Source organism: Ornithorhynchus anatinus, chromosome 18 (assembly GCF_004115215.2).
Source record: "Ornithorhynchus anatinus isolate Pmale09 chromosome 18, mOrnAna1.pri.v4, whole genome shotgun sequence".
Taxonomy (NCBI): Eukaryota; Metazoa; Chordata; class Mammalia; order Monotremata; family Ornithorhynchidae; genus Ornithorhynchus; species Ornithorhynchus anatinus.
In genome coordinates this window covers 23,090,692-23,108,584 of record NC_041745.1, presented here as the reverse complement: position 1 = coordinate 23,108,584, position 17,893 = coordinate 23,090,692, and the positions used below count along the sequence as shown (strand labels likewise).

At 42.9% G+C, this 17,893-nt stretch overlaps 1 protein-coding gene and 1 non-coding gene across 2 annotated transcripts in view; both read left to right on the top strand.

The window, feature by feature from the left end:
- CTNNA2 (catenin alpha 2) overlaps positions 1–17,893 on the top strand; it is a 1,145,386-nt gene that overhangs the window by 114,425 nt on the left and 1,013,068 nt on the right. The gene's annotated exons all lie outside the window — the stretch shown is intronic.
- On the top strand, positions 10,820–10,957 carry LOC114805565. The gene has a single exon (XR_003753537.1). It is a non-coding gene; the product is annotated as a small nucleolar RNA SNORA7 (small nucleolar RNA).

Sequence of the window (17,893 nt, the reverse complement as noted above, 5' to 3'; positions counted from 1 at the left end):
GTGTCCATGGTGTCGCTATGGGTTGGAAACGACTGGATGGCATAAGACAAGGGTGCAGAACACTATCCACAGAACTTTGAAGAGTTGGTTGGTAGGAGAGCTCCTGCCCTCAAGGAGCTTACATTATAGCTGAGGAGGCAGACATTAAGTAAATAAAGAATATATACATGGGTGCTGTGGAGTTCAGGTAAGGTAACTATCAGTGTGCTTAAAGGGTAAAATCGCAAATGAATAGATGATGCAGAAGGGATGGCAAGTAACTGGGTAGGCCTCAGGGAGGAAATGTGGTTTTAGTAGGGTTTTAAAGGTGAGGAGAGAAGCGGTCAATGGGATATGAGGGGACAGGGTGGTCCAGGAAGTGGTCAATGGTTCAACGTAAAGACAGATGAGACTGAAGTACAGTGAGCAGTTTATAGCTGGGGGAACAGAGTGTGCGGACTGGATCGTAGTGGGAGGTTAGCAAGGTTACATACGAAGGGGAGAGCTGATTGAGTAGCTTCAAGTCAAACATTCTTTTTGATGTGCTGATGGATGGGCAAACATTGGTAGGATTTTAGGAGTTGGGAGACATTGACTGAACATTTTTTTTAATGAACTATGGACTGGATCAGGGAGATAGTCAGAGAGGTCAGTGAGGAGGATGATGAGGTTAGTCAGGGTAGGATATGTACTTGTGCCAGTGAGGTAGGAATTCAGGTGGAGAGGCAGGGGTGGAGTCTAGAGCTGTTAAAACTGAAGAACTGACAGGATTTTGTGACAGACTAAATATGTGGTTCGATGAGTGAGATGAGTTGAGAGGTAAGCCAAGGTTACAGACTTGTGAGACAGAGAGGATAGATGTGTTGTGTACCATGATGGGAAAGTCAGCGGAAGGACAGGGTTTAGGTGGGAAGGTGAGCAGTTCTCTTTTGGACATGTTTTATTTGAGGTGTCAGTTGGGCATCCAGGAAGAGATGTCCTGAAGTCAAGAGGAATTCTGAGACTGCAGAAAAGGAGAGAGAGGTAGATTTGGGAATCATGTGCATAAAGATGGTTGCTATAGTCATGATAGTCAGAGGAAGAGAAAACAAAGCAAAAAGGCATATGTATATTGTCTGAAAGTGGAGTGTATTTAATAGAAAGTAATGTGTATGTGCGAAAGTTGAATTGGAATTAGATTTGCTTATCAAATTAAAACATCTAGGTATTGGCTGAAATCTAGGAGAGGGCATAGAAGCTACAATTCTGAGTAAGAGCTTGCTTCAGGGCTGCCTTATAGCACAGAATAAAGTACCTTTGAAGGAGGTTTTCTATAATAGGGGATCTCAGGAATGTTTAAGAAGCAGCATGGCCTAATGGATCGAGCACAGGCCTGAGAGTCAGAAGATCATGGGTTCTAATCCCGGTTTTGCCATTTGTCTGCTCTGGGACCTTGGGCAAGGAATTTAACTTCTCTGTGCCTCGGTTCCCTCATCTGTAAAAAGGGGATGAAGACTCTGAGCCCCCTGTGGGACAGGGACTGTGTCCAACCTAATTATCCTCTATCTACCCCAGTGCTAAGAACTGTGCCTGGCACATAGAAAGTGCTTAACAAATACCATCATCATTATTATTATTATTATTAACTAGAACACACTGCAGAATGGCATGGTGGTCTCGTAATATATTTTTATTTTAGCTACACCTGGGCATGTGGATAGAATTTCACTTAACATAGTGTTGTCTTGGAATAAGTATAAAAATAAACTTTAAAATGCTGAATTAACCTGCTCAAAAATATTTCTTAGTTATCCTCATGGTGAATGTTAACAGTTCTTAGGTACACTTAGGTACCATCGAGCAGGAGTTAGTTTTGGTGGAAGGTAACAAGAGAAGGAGCTGAGAATAAAGAAACTATAACAGTACCTTGTATGTACCTTGCATCATATTGACTTCCTGTATTTTAACTGCATAGATTATAAGCGTTGACAACACAGCATTAATCCCAGAAAGCAAATTTTAAGATTGACTCTTTTATAATTTTAAAGTTTTAGTGCCTGAGTATCAAATGGTTATCAAATGGAGATGTGGAGTTAATTTCCTGCTTTCTGAAGTACTGTGCCTCATAATAATAATGATTGAGGTATTTGTAAATCACTTACTATGTACCCAACACTGTACTATTTCCAGTGTGGTAGATATAAGTCAATCAGACAGTACACATTCTTTGCCCTCATGTAGGGCTCAATGTCTAAGTAGGAGGGAGAACAGGTATTCGTTCCCTATTTTACAGGTGAAGAAACGTAGGCCCAGAAAGTGAAGTGACTTGGTCAAGGTCATACAGCAGGTAAGTGGAGCCAGAATTAGAGCCCTGGTCTTCTGTCAGGCCTGTGCTCTTTCCACTAGGCCATGCTAGAGGATTAGTGATTGTTAACTGTGGGAGCAACTCAGCCTGGAGTCCATCACTCCCCTCTGTGCTGGGACAGTGACCTGGAGGAGCCAGCAAGGATGATATGAGGAAGCTCCTCCACAGGAAATGTCAGGGTGGAGCTGGGGAGACAGCTCCAGGGGGGTCAGGAGCACCGTGATGTGATGTATTGACATCATAGGCCGTGAGGGGCTCTGCAAAATCCAGACCCTACTCTTTGGGGGTTAACCCAGTCCTGATTAACTCTCATTTTTAACCTGCCTTCTCATAACATGCTGTGAACTACTCCCCATTAAATTGATTCAGATCCTAGTTCAAGCTATTGCAATTTCCAGCTTGCACAGCTTCTAGAGATAACATATAATTGCTTACGATCCATTGTATAACAAAAGTTTTTGGTCTGTTTTGAATGTATTGCCTTTGAGCTTCAGTGGATGCCTCTTAGTCCTACAGTGCTCAATAAATATGATTGAAAGAATGAATGTTGGAGGGAATGTGAAATGGGGATTAGGGCTGTAAGCCCATGTGGGATTTGGACTGTATCCACCATGATTAGCTCGTATCTACCCCAGTACTTAGTACACAGTGCCTGGAACATAGGGCTTGAGGAAAATTCTTTCTTTTAGATTATAAACTCACTGAGGTGAGGGAAACTCTATTATATTTTACTCTCAAGCACTCAATAAATACGATTCATTGATGTGGTGAACAGTGTTTCTGTGTTCCCTCTGCTCAAACTATTCATAATTTTAAAAATTCAATCATGTCTCCTCTATGTCTTCATCTTTTCAAGTGGAATTGTTCTCATATTTTCAGTCTGTCCTCTGATTGAAGCTACTCAATATCTCTGATGATCTTGGTTGTCCTTCTTGGTACTTTCTCCCACTTTTATGTCTTTCTTAAAGTATAGCTGCCAGAACCACATGCAGGATTCCAGGTTCTTTCCTTGCTTAGTGAGTATGTGTGTTTGTGTGTGATTTAATATTATTTTGAAGACTATCACTTTACCCGTAATACATGTTTTACATAGAACCCTAAGAAAAGCAGCATAGCCTAGTGGATAGAGCCTAGCTTAGGAGTCAGAGGACCTGAGTTCTAATGCCGGCTCTGCCACTTGTGTGCTGAGTGATCTTGGGTAAGTCAGTTAGCCTCTCTGTGCCTCAGTTCCCTCATCTGTAAACTGAGGAATAAGCCTGTGAGCCTCATGTGGAACAGGAACTGTTTCCAACCTGATAAGCTTGTATCTACCCAAATGTTTAGTGCAGTGCCTGCCACAGAGTAATATAGTTAACAAATACCATAAAAAATAAGAAAACGATGGGGAATTAGAAACTATTCTTCTGACAACTTGAGTGGTTTTGGTGGATTCTGATGTGATGTTGGAAGAATAAGTTGTGTCCATTTGTGCGGTGTCCGTCAAAGCCCAATTCTACAGCAGGAGTTTCCCTTAATGTGGGATTCTTCAAAAAAAATAACACCGCGTTATTAGAGAATGGTTTACTTACATTTTATGGGCTACTTTTCCGTAGGCAGAGAACATGTCTACCAACATCTGTTACATTGTACTCTCCCAAGCGATAAGTACAGTGCTCTGCATACAGCAAGATCTCAATAAATGCTATTGATTGAGCATGTTTCATATTTCTTCTTAAAAAATATTTTTCGATAACGGTATTTTGCTTGATGAGTGGAAACATACTGTGCCTTCCATAGTCTTGACAGTGTGCCAATTCTCGAATGTGGGTTCACATCTATTACTGTGTGTGTAGCTGGAGGGATATTTATATATTTAGTGAATGCATTTGGAGAAGAGCAGACTATTAAGCCTTCTTTTTTCTTTCTGTTTCTGTCACTCAAGAGAAATTATTGATTCCGATTCAATGTTGGCAGTTTGACCTAAATCATTTTCTTCCTGTTTCAAACAGCATATTTTCCTTTTAATTCTTTAATGAGTTATGTGAGTGGTGATCCCAGCTGAGAACTCAGTTGGGGAACAGCTGGAGGTTTTTCTATTTTTTTTAAAAAAAAATCTCTTTAAAATGTAAAAGACCATCAGCATTCAGAGAAAATGATGAATAATTTTCTTAAGCCAGCACTACCCAAATTTTCCTATTCTGCCTCTAGGTTTCCATTCTGCTTCCTGTTGTAGTCACTCTAGAGAGTACTCTAATCAGGAGGGACTGAAAGCACTTCTTGCCACTGGGTCACAATTCTGCAGCCTTCACCCTACTTCCTATTTAATTTCTACTCTTTCTCTTCCTTTCTCCCATTTGTCTTTCTCTCCTCAACTCGCCGATCTTTGGTTCTTTCTTTTATTCTTACTTCTTTCCTTTTTCCTTTCTTTCCCTTTTCTGTCATCCTAACCCAAATCATCCTGACCATTTTTTCACCGTTCCACACTGCCTAGTGGGAACCCTCTGTCTGCTTCTCCCCACATTCCTTTTGGTGAACAACACACCCTCCTTTTCCCTTCCCCCACCCACCACTCAGAGGGCTACAGATGGAACAGGGAGACGTAGTCCCAGGCACAAACGGTGGTACAGAGCTGGAATACTAACTATTGTATACAAAGGGATCATCCTGCCTCCTCTCGTTTTTGCTTTTCCAACTCATAAGTTTTGTACTTCATCTTATTGCATATTCCCATAGGTATTTGCTTTTGGAAAATTCTAGTGGCTGCAGGGGTGGGGAGCAGAGAGAGAAGAGAGATTACTTGTTTCCAACTTCAAGCCGATAATTTCTGAATAGTTGCCAGAATGCCTCTATTTGCCTGGCTCATCAAAATAAAATGCTAAAACCAGCTGGCTGAGCGTTAGCAAAGTCTGAATGTTGAATTTCTTGGTGATTCAAGACGGTTCACATCTGGTGGAACCCAACATTCTGAGAGACATCAAAGCCATTCATCCTGAGACACAAACACAGGCCACAGAAGGCTAGCGGGTTTCCTGGCTAGCGGGTTTCCTGACTCTCCAGTCAGCCAGGGGTGGCTTTGGTTGGAAAACCCCAGCAGAGCTCATTCAGGAGTTCGCTGCTTCTCTTCCTGCCTTGCTGCCTGAAGGCTGAGGAGCCCATGTTTTTCAAGCTCCAAAAGGGAGAGAAGCTGTGGTGACAGGTGGAGGGAGCCCCTAGGCATCAGGGCAAAGAGCTGGGAAAGGCAGGGCACTAGATAGAAATAAAGGGTAGGGACGAAAAGCTGGAGAAAAAGACAAAAAGAGAAAAATGGAAATGGAGAGAATGGTGTAGATGAGAGAAAGACAGTGGGAAATCCGTCAATCAATCAGTGGTAGTTATTGAGCCCTTCCTGGGTGCTGGACACTGTACTAAGCGCTGGAGTGGATACAAGTAAATCGGGTTGGACACAGTCACCGTTCCCACGTGGGGCTCACAACCTCAATCCCCATATAGATGGGATAACTGAAGCATAGAGAAGTGAAGTGACTTGCCCAAGGTCACAGCAGATACGTGGAGGAGCGAGGATTAGAACCATGACCTCCTGACTCCCAAGGCCCAGACTCTATCCACTAGGCCATGCTGCTCCTTCTCATGTACTTGGGAGAGTGCAGTACAACAGAATTAGTGGACATTTTCCCTGCCCATAATGAGCTTACTGTCTAGAGGGGGAAACAGGCATTAATATAAATAAATGAGCAATTTATAATATAAAATTAAAGCTATGTACATAAGTGCAGTGAAGTTAGGGGTGGGGTGAATATCAAATGTCAGCGAGAAGCGGCATGACGTAGTGGATAGAGCACGGGCTAGGAGTCAGAAGGTCATGGGTTCTAATGCCGGCTCAGCCACTTGGCTGCTGTGTGACCTTGGGGAAGTCACTTCACTTCTGTGTGCTTCAGTTTTCTCGTCTGTAAAATGGGGATTGAGACTGTGAGCCCCACGTGGGACGGGGACTGTGTCCCACCTGATTTGCTTATATCCACCCCAGCGCTTAGTACAGTGTCTGGCACTTAGTAAGTGCTTAATAAATAACATAATTATCATTATTATTATTATGAATAAATGTCAAAAGGTCACAGATCCTAGGGCATAAATGACACAGAAGGGAAAGCAAGCTGGTGAAAAGAGGGCTTAATCAGGGAAAGCCTCTTGCAGGAGATGTGACCTTAATGCTTCAAAAGTGGAGAGAATGGTGGTCTGGCATAAATGGGGAGGGAGTTTCAGGTTAGGGGGAGAACATAGGAAAGGGATCGGTGGTGAGATAGACATTATTGTGACACAGTGAATAAGCTGGCAGTAAAGAAACAAAGTGTGTGAACTGGGCTGCAGTAGGAGATCAGTGAGGTGGTAGGATGGGGTGAGATGGCTGAGTGCTTTAAAGACAGTGGTAAGGGGTTTCTGATTGATGTGGACGTAGATGGGTAGCCGTTGGAGGCTCTTGAAGATTGATGAGACATAGAATGTTTTTGTTGAAAAATGATCCATGCAGCAGAGTGAAATATTGACTGGCGAGGGGAGACGGGAGGCTGGGAGGTCAGCGAGGAGACAGATGCAGTAGTCAAGGCAGGAAAGGATAAGTGCTTGGATCAGCACGGTAGTTTAGTTGCCGTTTGGATGGAGAGGAAAGGGTGGATTTTAGCGGTGTGGTGAATTGACAGCATTTAGTGACAGTTTGAATATTTGGGCAGAATAAAACAGGTGAATTGAGGACAAAGTCAGGGTTATGGGCTTGTATGATAAGGAAGGTAGTGGTATTGTCTACAGTGACGGCAAAGACATGGGGAGGACAGTGTTTGTATCGGAAGATAAGGAGTTTAGTTTTGGACAGGGTAGTTTGAGGTTTCAGCGGGACAGACAGGTGGAGCTGTCCTGAAGCGCAGAGGAAATGTGGGTTTGCAGAGAAGGAGAGAGGTCAGGGCTGGAGATGTAGTTTTGGGAATCATCCATCACCTTGACCCTTCCTACCTCTCCTCCCTTCTTTCTGCTGCCCACCCCGCATGCTCCGCTCCTCTGCCGCCCACCTCCTCACCGTCCCTCTGTCTCGCCTATCCCGCCGTCGACCCCTGGGCCATGTCCTCCCGCGGTCTTGGAATGCCCTCCCTCCTCACCTCCGACAATCTAATTCTCTTCCCCTCTTCAAATCCCTACTTAAAGCTCACCTCCTCCGAGAGGCCTTCCCAGACTAAGCTCCCCTTTCCCTCTGCTCCCTCTACCCCTCCTTCACTTCTCCGCAGCTAAATCCTCTTCTCCCCCCTTTCCCTCTGCTCCTCCCCCTCTCCCGTCCCATCCCCTCAGCACTGTACTCGTCCGCTCAACTGCATATATCTTCATCACCCTATTTATTTTGTTTAATGAGATGTACATCACCCTGATTCTATTTATTTGCCATTGTTTTAATGAGATGTTCTTCCCCTTGACTCTATTTATTGCCATTGTTCTTGTCTGCCTGTCTCCCCCGATTAGACTGTAAGCCCATCAAAGGCCAGGGACTGTCTCTATCTGTTGCCGATTTGTACCTTCCAAGCGCTTAGTACAGTGCTCTGCCCATAGTAAGCACTCAATAAATACTATTGAATGAATGAAAGATAGTAGTTGAAGCCACGGGAGTGAATTAGTTTTCCAAGGGAGTGGGTGTAGAAGGAGAATAGAAGGGGGCCTAGAACTGAAGCGAAGAAGGATGGGGGTGAGTGTTTTAAAACTTCTGATAAGGTCAGAAATGGAACTGAAGGGGGTAGATTTAGAGAGGAGGTGAGAGATCTCATCTTGAGTTACTGCAGCAAATGTAGGGAGTGTCAAAGAGGATGGTGGAAGGGGGCAGGGCTGGAGAGGAACAAGGGAAATTTTAGGGAGACTTAATGGACAGAAGGAGAAGACTCCTTGGACTAAGATGTGACTTGGAAAGATGACAATACCACTTGCTTTGCTCTGTGATCCAGCTGAATCCCAAAAGAAGAAAATTTCCATGAATGAAATAGTATCATAGGAAAATTCCTTCTGTGAGGCCAAGGCTCAGTGGATAGTGGATAAAGCATGGACCTGGGAGTCAGAAAGTCATGAGTTCTACTCCCGGCTCCACCACCTGTCTGCTGTGTAACCTTGGGCAAGTCACTTCACTTCTCTGTGCCTCGGTTACCTTATCTGTAAAATGGGGATTATGACTGCGAGCCCTATGTGGGACAGGGATTGTGTCCCACCCGATTTCCTTGTACCTCTGTGCTTAGTACAGTGCCTGGCACACAGTAATTGCTCTACAAATACCATAATTATTATTATTATTATCAACTCTGTTATTTTTTACTCTCCCAAGCGCTTAGCACGGTGCTCTGCACATAGTAAGCACTAAAATACGATTGATCGAGTGATTTCCCCCTATATGTTGTCTGGGTGGATGTCTCAGCCTGGGAACAAGGGTTATGTTCTTAATAATACTAAAAAATGGTGCTTGTTAAGTGCTTACTATGTGACAGGCACTGTCTTAAGGGCTGCGGTAGATGCAATTTAATCAGATTGGATATAGTCCCTGTCTCCCTTGGGGCTCATACTCTTAATCCCCATTTTACAGATGTGGTAACATAGTCACGGAGAAGTTCAAGTGAGTTGCCCAAGGTCATACGGTAGATACGCATTGAAGCCAGGATTAGAATCTAGGTCCTTCTGACTCCCAGGCCCCTGCTCTATCCACCGACCCCACGCTGCTTCTTCTTGCAGTGGAATGTACCATTGCAGTGTTTGTAACATTTTGTTTCTTGAAAAGGTTGATGTGGCAGAGATTTACATTTAGTCCTGTTGTTTTCAGTTGGCTATTGTGTATAGCTGCCATAATCAATTACGTTGTTATCTCTCCATGTGAAAACCTGTTGAGGTGTTCCTTATCTACCTCCACAGGTATATTGAGAAACCAAATCCCTTCATTTCCGAGGAAGCGTTTTGAGTTCTTTTGCTGAGAGTTGAAATGATAGTAATCATCATTTATAGAACCTCACCATAATGTGAAATGCATCCTAATTAATAGAGAGGAAGTTATAATCATTGTGTGAAATTGAAAGTGGAAAACACTTAAAAATTCATGAATCTTAAGTATGCTGCAATAAAAAAGAATAATAGGGTAAAGCCATCTTGATACCCTTTACATTAGAACTTGGGAAATTGGGTTTACAATGAAATTTATAAGGAAATTAGAAGGAGACAGTTATTACCATTTTGTGAAGATTCACACATGCGCACACATAGTCACATACACATGCACACACACACACACACACACACACACACACACACACAGAGCTCTTTTATAATTCACTGATTTTTTCCTGAAGTAGCATCTCTAGAAGGAGCTTGCCCTACTGGACAGAGCACAGGCCTGGGAGTCAGAAGAACTTATTATTATTATCAACTCGGTTATATTGTACTCTCCCAGTGCTTAGCACGGTGCTCTGTACATAGTAAGCCCTCAATAACTACGATTGATCGAGTGATTTCCCCCTTTATGTTGTCTGGATGGAGGTCTCAGCCTGGGAACCAGGGTTATGTTCTTAATAATAATGAAATTGGTGCTTGTTAAGCGCTTAGTATTTGCCAAGCACTGTTCTAAGGGCTGCGGTATTTACAGTTTAATCTGATTGAATACAGTCCCCGTCCCCCTTGGGGCTCATACTCGTATTCTGCAGTGTGACCTTCTCTGGGCTCAGTTACCTCATCTGTAAAATAGGGATTAAAACTAAGAGTCCCCTTTGGGACAGAGACTTGTCCAACCTGATGATCTTTTGTCTACCCCAGTGCTTAGAACAGTGCTTGGTGCACAGTAATTGCTTAGTGAATACCATCATTCTCTTATTAGCAAGGTGCCTGTTCTGACTGCATCTTATCAGGGCTGTTTCCAGTGCCCTCATAGAATCAAGTTCATGGACACATTTACTCAAATATTCTTTAGATATTTTTACAGTGCTTGTTAAGCACTTACTATGTGACAAATACTGTTCTAAGTGTTGTGATAGATACAAATCAATCCAGTCAGACACAGTCCCTGTCCCATATGAGGTTCAGTCTAAGTAGGAGGGAGAACAGGTATTGAATCCCCTTTTTACAGTTGAGGAAACAGAGGCACAGAGAAGTGAAGTGAGTTGCCCAAGGTTATCTGAGATTAGATTAGCTGAGATTAGAACCCAAGTCCTCTGACTCCTAGGCCTGGGTTCTTTCCAGTAGGCCAGCCTGCTTCTCTTTGCGGCTCATGTCTTAAGACGTGGTTATGAGCCTGTTAAATACTAATATTAAGTCTCGGACGGTGGATTGACTTCCCCCTGACTTGCCAAATTACAGCCATGGAGATTTATCAGAGAAAATGAACTCCAAGATTCCTGATCCTTAAATCTCAATCCTCCTAATCAGTGGCCCAATTTAATTTCTTTGATGAGGTATAGGGTGAAATAAAATCTTCCTGGCTAACAGAGTTATTCATGATTTGGGGCCATGTACGTTATCATTTCCCTCTCGGGGGCACACCTGGAGAGTTTCCAGTACTCTACCAGTCTTGGCTATGGGAGGAAGAGTCAAGCAAAGGCATATCCATTCCATTCCTAGCTTGGCCAGTGGCTAGCGAGTGGAAGGCCATCAGCTGCAAGTCAAAACTCACCCATGCTGGGCCGCAGCGGCATGGGAGAAATTCAAAGGCGGAGACTCGAGTTTACTGTGAGGAAGGTAGCAGTATTTTTACCGAGAAAACTCTATGAATCCAATCCCAGAACAATTTCAGGGCGTTCTGGTGGAGATGTGTCTGTGGTGCCACTATGGATCGGAAATGACTCAACGGCATAAGACAAGACAGTATCATTACTGCCTTGAATTTCACCTGGACATGCGCAAGTAATCAGTATAGTGATTCAAGCAAAAGTCTATAAGCCTGCAGTGACCAAGACCATTCAGGAAATAGGTAACTGCCTTTAATTAATTTAAAGGCTTTGCCTCTAATTAGGCCGCTTGGCAAATTGCATTCTTTGTGCAGAGATTGAATGCAGTCCGTTTGGGGAGAAGAAAACAATCTATTTATTTTGAAAGGAAATGGAATTCACAGTCATGGATTTTGAAGTTCACAGTCTCTTCACTTTTGCTCCCTTCTCTGACATTGGAAAAATTGTATCCATGATAGTTTTAAAAAGAGAGATTTTTCTAAAAACCTGCAGCAGAGAGTGATGTTCCCCAAATCCCTTTCTCCATGGTAAGTCAGTCATTAGCAAGCAAATGTCAAGAGAGATAAGGACAACTATCCTAGAAGAACTGTAGAGTGCTTCTGAATCAACTTCATCATTATCACTAGGACTTATGATCAGCCTTCTCACTGATTTCCCTACATCCTGCCTCTCACCACTTCCGGGGATGTATCACTGCTACCCAGAGCATTTTTCTAAAACACTGCTATATGCACATCTCAATCGATCCAGCAGTCAATCAATAGTATTTATTGAGCACTTACTGTGTGCAGAACACTGTACTAAGTGCTGGGGAGAGTTGCCTCACTTCTCAAAAGCTTCCAGTGGATACCCATTCCACTGTTCATCAAACAGGAGCTCCTGACCCTCAGCTTTAAGATACTCGGTGAGCTCTCTCTCCACCACCTATCCTTTCTAGTCTCCCATTACACCCTAATACACCCCAATACACATCCCGCCTCTGCCACTTGTCAGCTGTGTGACTGTGGGCAAGTCACTTAACTTCTCTATGCCTCAGTTACCTCATCTGTAAAATCGGGATTAACTGTGAGCCTCACGTGGGACAGCCTGATTACCCTGTATCTACCCCAGTGCTTAGAACAGTGTTCTGCACATAGTAAGCGCTTAACAAATACCAACATTATTAATTTGCAAGCTTCATTTATCTTGAGCCAACCTGTTATGCCTCATTCACCTCTCTCCTGCTGCCGGTCTCTTGCTATCACTCTCCCTTTTCCTTTAAACATCTTTCCGTTTCACACGTGGTAGACCCCTGTTCTACCCATATTCAAGGCTCTTCTGAAAGAAAAATGTCTTCCAGGAGGTCTTCCCTGATTAATCTCTCATCTCCCAACCAGCTGTCCCCTCCAACTGTCACTTCAGCTCTTCTGTATCATCTAAGCTCATGGTTACAAACACCCTATTGTAGCACTTCTGTCCATAGCTTTTATACTCTTTTGCTTCCTCCTACCTGTAATTTATTTTAGTGTCTGTCTTCCATACTATATTATAAATTCCTGAGATCAGGGATCAGATCTACTAATTCTACTGTCCCCTCCTAAATACTTGATACAGTAGTATATTTGTAGATTTTTATGGTATTTATTAAGTGCTTACTATGCTCCAGGCAATCTATTAAGTGCTGGGATAGATACGAGTTAATCAGACTGCGCACAGTCCCTGTCCCAAATGGGGTTCACAGTCCTAATCCCCATTTTACAGATGAGATAACTGAGCCACAGAGAAGCTAAGTGACTTGCCCATGATCATCCAGCAGACGAGTAGTGGAACTGGCATTTGAACCCAGGTCCTTCTGACTCCCAGGTCCATGGTCTGTCCTCTAGGCCATGCTGCTTCTGTTGTACTTTATTCAGTAATTATGATATTTGTTCAGCACGTACTGTTCTAAGCTCTGGGGAAGGTAAAGGATAAGCAAGTAGGACACAGTCCCTGTCCCACACAGCTAGAAGGAAGGAGAACAAGTACTGAATCCCCATTTTCCAGATGAGGAAACTGAGGAATAGTGAAGTGAAATGACTTGCCCAACATCACACAGCAAGCACATGGCAGAGCCGGGACTAGAACTCAGGTCCTCTGATTCCCAGGCCCATGCTCTGTCCACTAGGCCATCCTGCTCCTTGTAGGAACTCGACAAATGCTGTTACCACTACCTCCTAACTGTGCCTTCCTCCTGATTCTGCTGCATTCTGAGCCAATGCTCAGACTGGTTTCCTCACCTGGAACACTCCATCTCTGAATATAACCAGACCTCAGCTCTCCCCATCTTCAAAGCCTTCTGAAAATAGTGCCTCATCTGGGAAGCCTTCTTTGATTGATTGATTGATTGATTCAATTATATTTATTGAGTGCTTACTGTGGTCTAGATGGGGGATTAATTGACATCACACCAGCTGTGTCAGCCCTACATTTCCCTTATTATTTATACATATTTTATTTCTATCCTCGACCCGTGTGTGTGTGTGTGTGTCTGGGTGTGTAAAAATATTTGTATAATTGATCAGTTATTCAACTATTTCTTGACGGTAAATTTCCACTGTTTTGTATAGTGTACTGTTCTTAATCAATCAATCAATCAATTACATAATAGCATTTATTGAACCCTTACTCTGTGCAGGGTTCCATATTAAAGAGTTCGGAGAGCCCGATACAATTTGTAGATATGATCCATCTCTTTTAGGATTTAGAAGGATTTGCAGTTTAGAAGGGGAGTTAGTAAGATATATTATGGGTGACAGCCACAGAGTTTGAAGATGTTTACATATCTTTATAAATGCATGCACATTTCTTCTCCCACTTCCACTATTAGAAAATGATTTTGGCCTGTGTGGGCATTCCCTACAAATTGTAAATCCCCAGAGGGCAGTAATCACGTATCTTGCTTTTGCTGGATTTTTCCCAAGCAAGGGTTGGCGCTGAGTGGATGCTCAATAATTATTTTGTTTAATAAATACCACTGAGGATGATGACTGTAAGCTCCTTGAAAGCAGGGATCATGTCTACCAACTCTACTGTAGTGTATGCTCCCAAGCAGGTCACACAATACTCTGTACACTCAGTACTCAGTGAATACTGTTCATCAATAAGTTGAATGATGATGATGATGATGATGATGATGATGATAATGATGGTTTTGGCTCTGTGACCTTGAGCAAGTAACTTAAGATGTCTATTCTTCAATTTCCCTTAACCTCGCTGGTTCTGATGAATGCTGTGATGATAATGAGACAATAGATTTTAAAAGTGCTTTGGAAAGGGAAAGTGCTCTAGAAATTCAAGGTGCTGTTTTCTTCTTTGGCAAATGGCTTTATTCATATTCTGGAAGGATGAAAGACTGTTATTTGCTAGATGTGACCTTGTGCTTTCCAAGTATTTATAAGCCGATGTTTTCCTAGGAAATGTGTTCAGATAGAAACATCTGGAGATAATGTGGGTCTATAATTTTATCTTATTTTATAATAATATCTAGAGTTTGAGGGTTCCATTTTTTTTGGTACTGTTTGTTATCTGCTGCCAGGATTTGAACTCCAAGTAGTGCTTTACCGAAGGATAATAAAGATGTTGAAATAAAGTGACTGTTTGTCAGTGATACTTTATATAGAGAAAATACAGACCTTATCCAATCGGCATTTAAGGAGATAATAGCTAAAGATAGGCTCAGTGAAATTCCACTTGAATAGCAAAAAGCAAACACCTGTTTATCACAAAAGCTCACTCTCAAATGAAAAACTAACCAACCTTCAGAAATGTGAGGTTGAGTGGGGAAATGCCTAGTTGAGAATAGTAGACTGGTCAGTATTTTACATAATAAGGAGCAAGAAAATGAATGTGACATATTCAGATTTTCATTCTCAGTTTGAAATTACTAAATAATTTGGTTAGGTGAGTGACCACCATTTTAACTTTCCATTTTCATGATTTTAAAAGCAATTAAGAGAACTATGACTTTTCTCCCTTAAAAGCAAACAAGATGCAAAATGTCACAAGTCCACGGCTAGGTGATGTTGAATGGCTTAGAGCTATGAGGTTCTTAGGCTGAATGCAGTCTTTATGTTGTGTTTTGGCTTGTTTTTATTAGGAGAGATAAAGAATGTGTGAGGAGAATATAATGAGTAACCTGATTCTCTTTTAAATAGCTTCTCAGTGGGACAAGAAGACACCAGTAATTGCAAGGAAAATATTCTCTTCACTCTTCATTTGTGCTTCCATGAGAAGTTATTCCAATTTTCTTTTTAAATTCCTGTAGAAATACTTTGGATCAGTGAAGAGACCTCTGAGCAGTTTATTAGAAGCTATCATAAACATAGAAAAGCCTTTGTATGTGTTGTAAAGAAGCATAGAGAGTTGACCTACTCTATGTAGAGCAGTTGAAGGTTTTCCCTTTCTGCCTGACACAGAGCTGCTAAAAATTCTCATTTCCCTGTCAATTTCTCAGTTTGTGTTGACTGCAGAGTACAACTGGCAGTGAAACATATCGTCCAGTAGCTGCTGGTGTCTTGGATAAACTATTTGTTTTTCAAATCTCAGGGGGTCATTAAAGAATGGCCATCTCCAACCCTACCTTAGAGTTACAGGAGGGTGAAAGATAATGGCCAGAAATGGATTAGTTGAGGCATATGGTTTGAAAGAAGACTTCCTTCATTCAATAGTATTTATTGAGCTATGAGCTATTGAGCTATGAGCTATTGAGCTATATGAGCTATAGCTATGAGCTATTGAGCTATTATTGAGCTGCACATCTTACTATGTGCAGAGCACTGTACTAAACGCTTGGAATGTACAAATCGGCAACAGATAGAGACAGTCCCTGCCCTTTGACGGGCTTACAGTCTAATCGCAGCATGGCTCAGTGGAAAGAGCATGGGCTTTGGAGTCAGAGGTCATGAGTTCAAATCCCAGCTCTGCCACTTGTCAGCTGTGTGACTGTGGGCAAGTCACTTCACTTCTCTGTGCCTCAGTTACCTCATCTGGAAAATGGGGATTAAGACTGTGAGCCCCACGTGGGACAACCTGATTCCCCGTGTCTACCCCAGCGCTTAGAACAGTGCTCTGCATATATTAAGCGCTTAACAAATACCAACATTATTATTATTATTAATCCAAAAGGATGGGGTTTGTTAAGTGCTCACTAAGTGACAAGCACTGTTCAAAGCACTGGGGCAGATCCAAGGTAATCAGCTTGTCCCCCGTGGGGCTCACAGTCTTAATCTCCATTTTACAGATGAGGGAACTGTGGCACAGAGAAGTTAAGCGACTCGCCCCACGTCACACAGCAGACAAGTGGCGGAGTCGGGATTAGAACCCATGACTTCTGACTCCCAAGCCCGTGCTCTTCCCACTAAGCCACAGTGCTTCCCCTTGTAGACAGCTAGACTAATTCAGGATTTTGGCACTTTGGGGACTTTGTTATTGTCAGTCATGGAAGACAATGCTGGGGTTCTTTCCCATGTATTCCCTCCCCTTTCATATATGACATACCACTGCTCTCCCCACCTTCAAAGCCTTACTAAAATCATATCTCCTCCAAGAGGCCTTCTGTGACTAAGCCCTCCTTTTCCCTAACTCCCTCATCCTGATCCATCACCTACTCACTTGGATCTATACCCTTGAAGCACTTGATAGCCATCCCACGCTCAGCCCCAGAGCACTTATGCACATATCCATAATTTATTTTCATGTCTGTCTCTCCTCTCTGGGGAGGGAATGTGTCAAACACCTCTTGTTGTATTGTGCTCTCCCACATGTGCCTAATAGAGTGTTCTGCACCACAGCAGCACTCAGTAAATACCATTGATTGATTGGTTGACAGATATCACATGCTACCCAGGAGCCATTTCTAAATTGGTGAGTGAGCTCCTAGGTCCATGCTATTCAACAAACCAAGGGGCAGGTTGGAAAAAAGCAATGGAATTCACCCTTGCATGTTTAATGGTCCTAATAACAGTTCCCACACTTGTCAGCTAATGCGGGCACAACTATTAGAGTGTAAAGATAATTGTCGACTGGGTGGGTTTCAGTCGCTTCTGTTGCTCATGGTCAGATCCTTAGTGCAGTGCACCACCTCCAGTGGGCCTTCAATAAATTCTACTACTATGGCTACTATAAACGCATGGTGGGCAGGAAACGTATCTGCTAATTCTGTCGTATTGTATTTTCCTGAGCTCTTAGTACAGTATTCGGCACTCAATATCAGTCAATCAGTTCTATTTATCGAGTGCATACTGTATGCAAAGCACTGTATTAAGTGTTTGGAATACTACAGTATAACAGGGTTGATAGACCGATTACCTACCCACAACGAGCTTGCGGTCTAGATGGGGAAATAGGCTGTAGTATATAGTATGGGTATATACATAAATGCTGTACATTTATGCTGAAAGTTGAGGCTAATAAAGGGTGCAAAACCTAGGGCGAGGATGATGCAGAAGGGAGTGGGAGAAGAGCAAGTGAGGTCTTAGTCAGCGAAGGCTTCTTGGAGGAGATTTGGTTTTAATAAGGCTTTGAAGGTGGGGAGAGTGATCCCTTGTCAGATAGGAAGGGAGAAGGAGTTCCAGGCCAGAGGCAGAATGTGAGAGAGCTGTTGGCAGCAAGATAGATGGGGTCAGAGTAGAGTGTATAGGTTGACATTAGTGGAGTGAAGTGTGTGGACTGGGTTGTAGTGGTCAATTAGGCAGGTTATGTAAGAGGGGGCAGGGTGATCGAGCGCTTTAAAGCCAATGGTAAGGAGTTTCTTTTTGATGTGGAAGTGGATGGGCAACCACTGGAGGTTCTTGGGAAGAGGGGAAACATGGACCGAATGGTTTTATAGAAAAATGATCCTGGCAAGTGGCAGAGG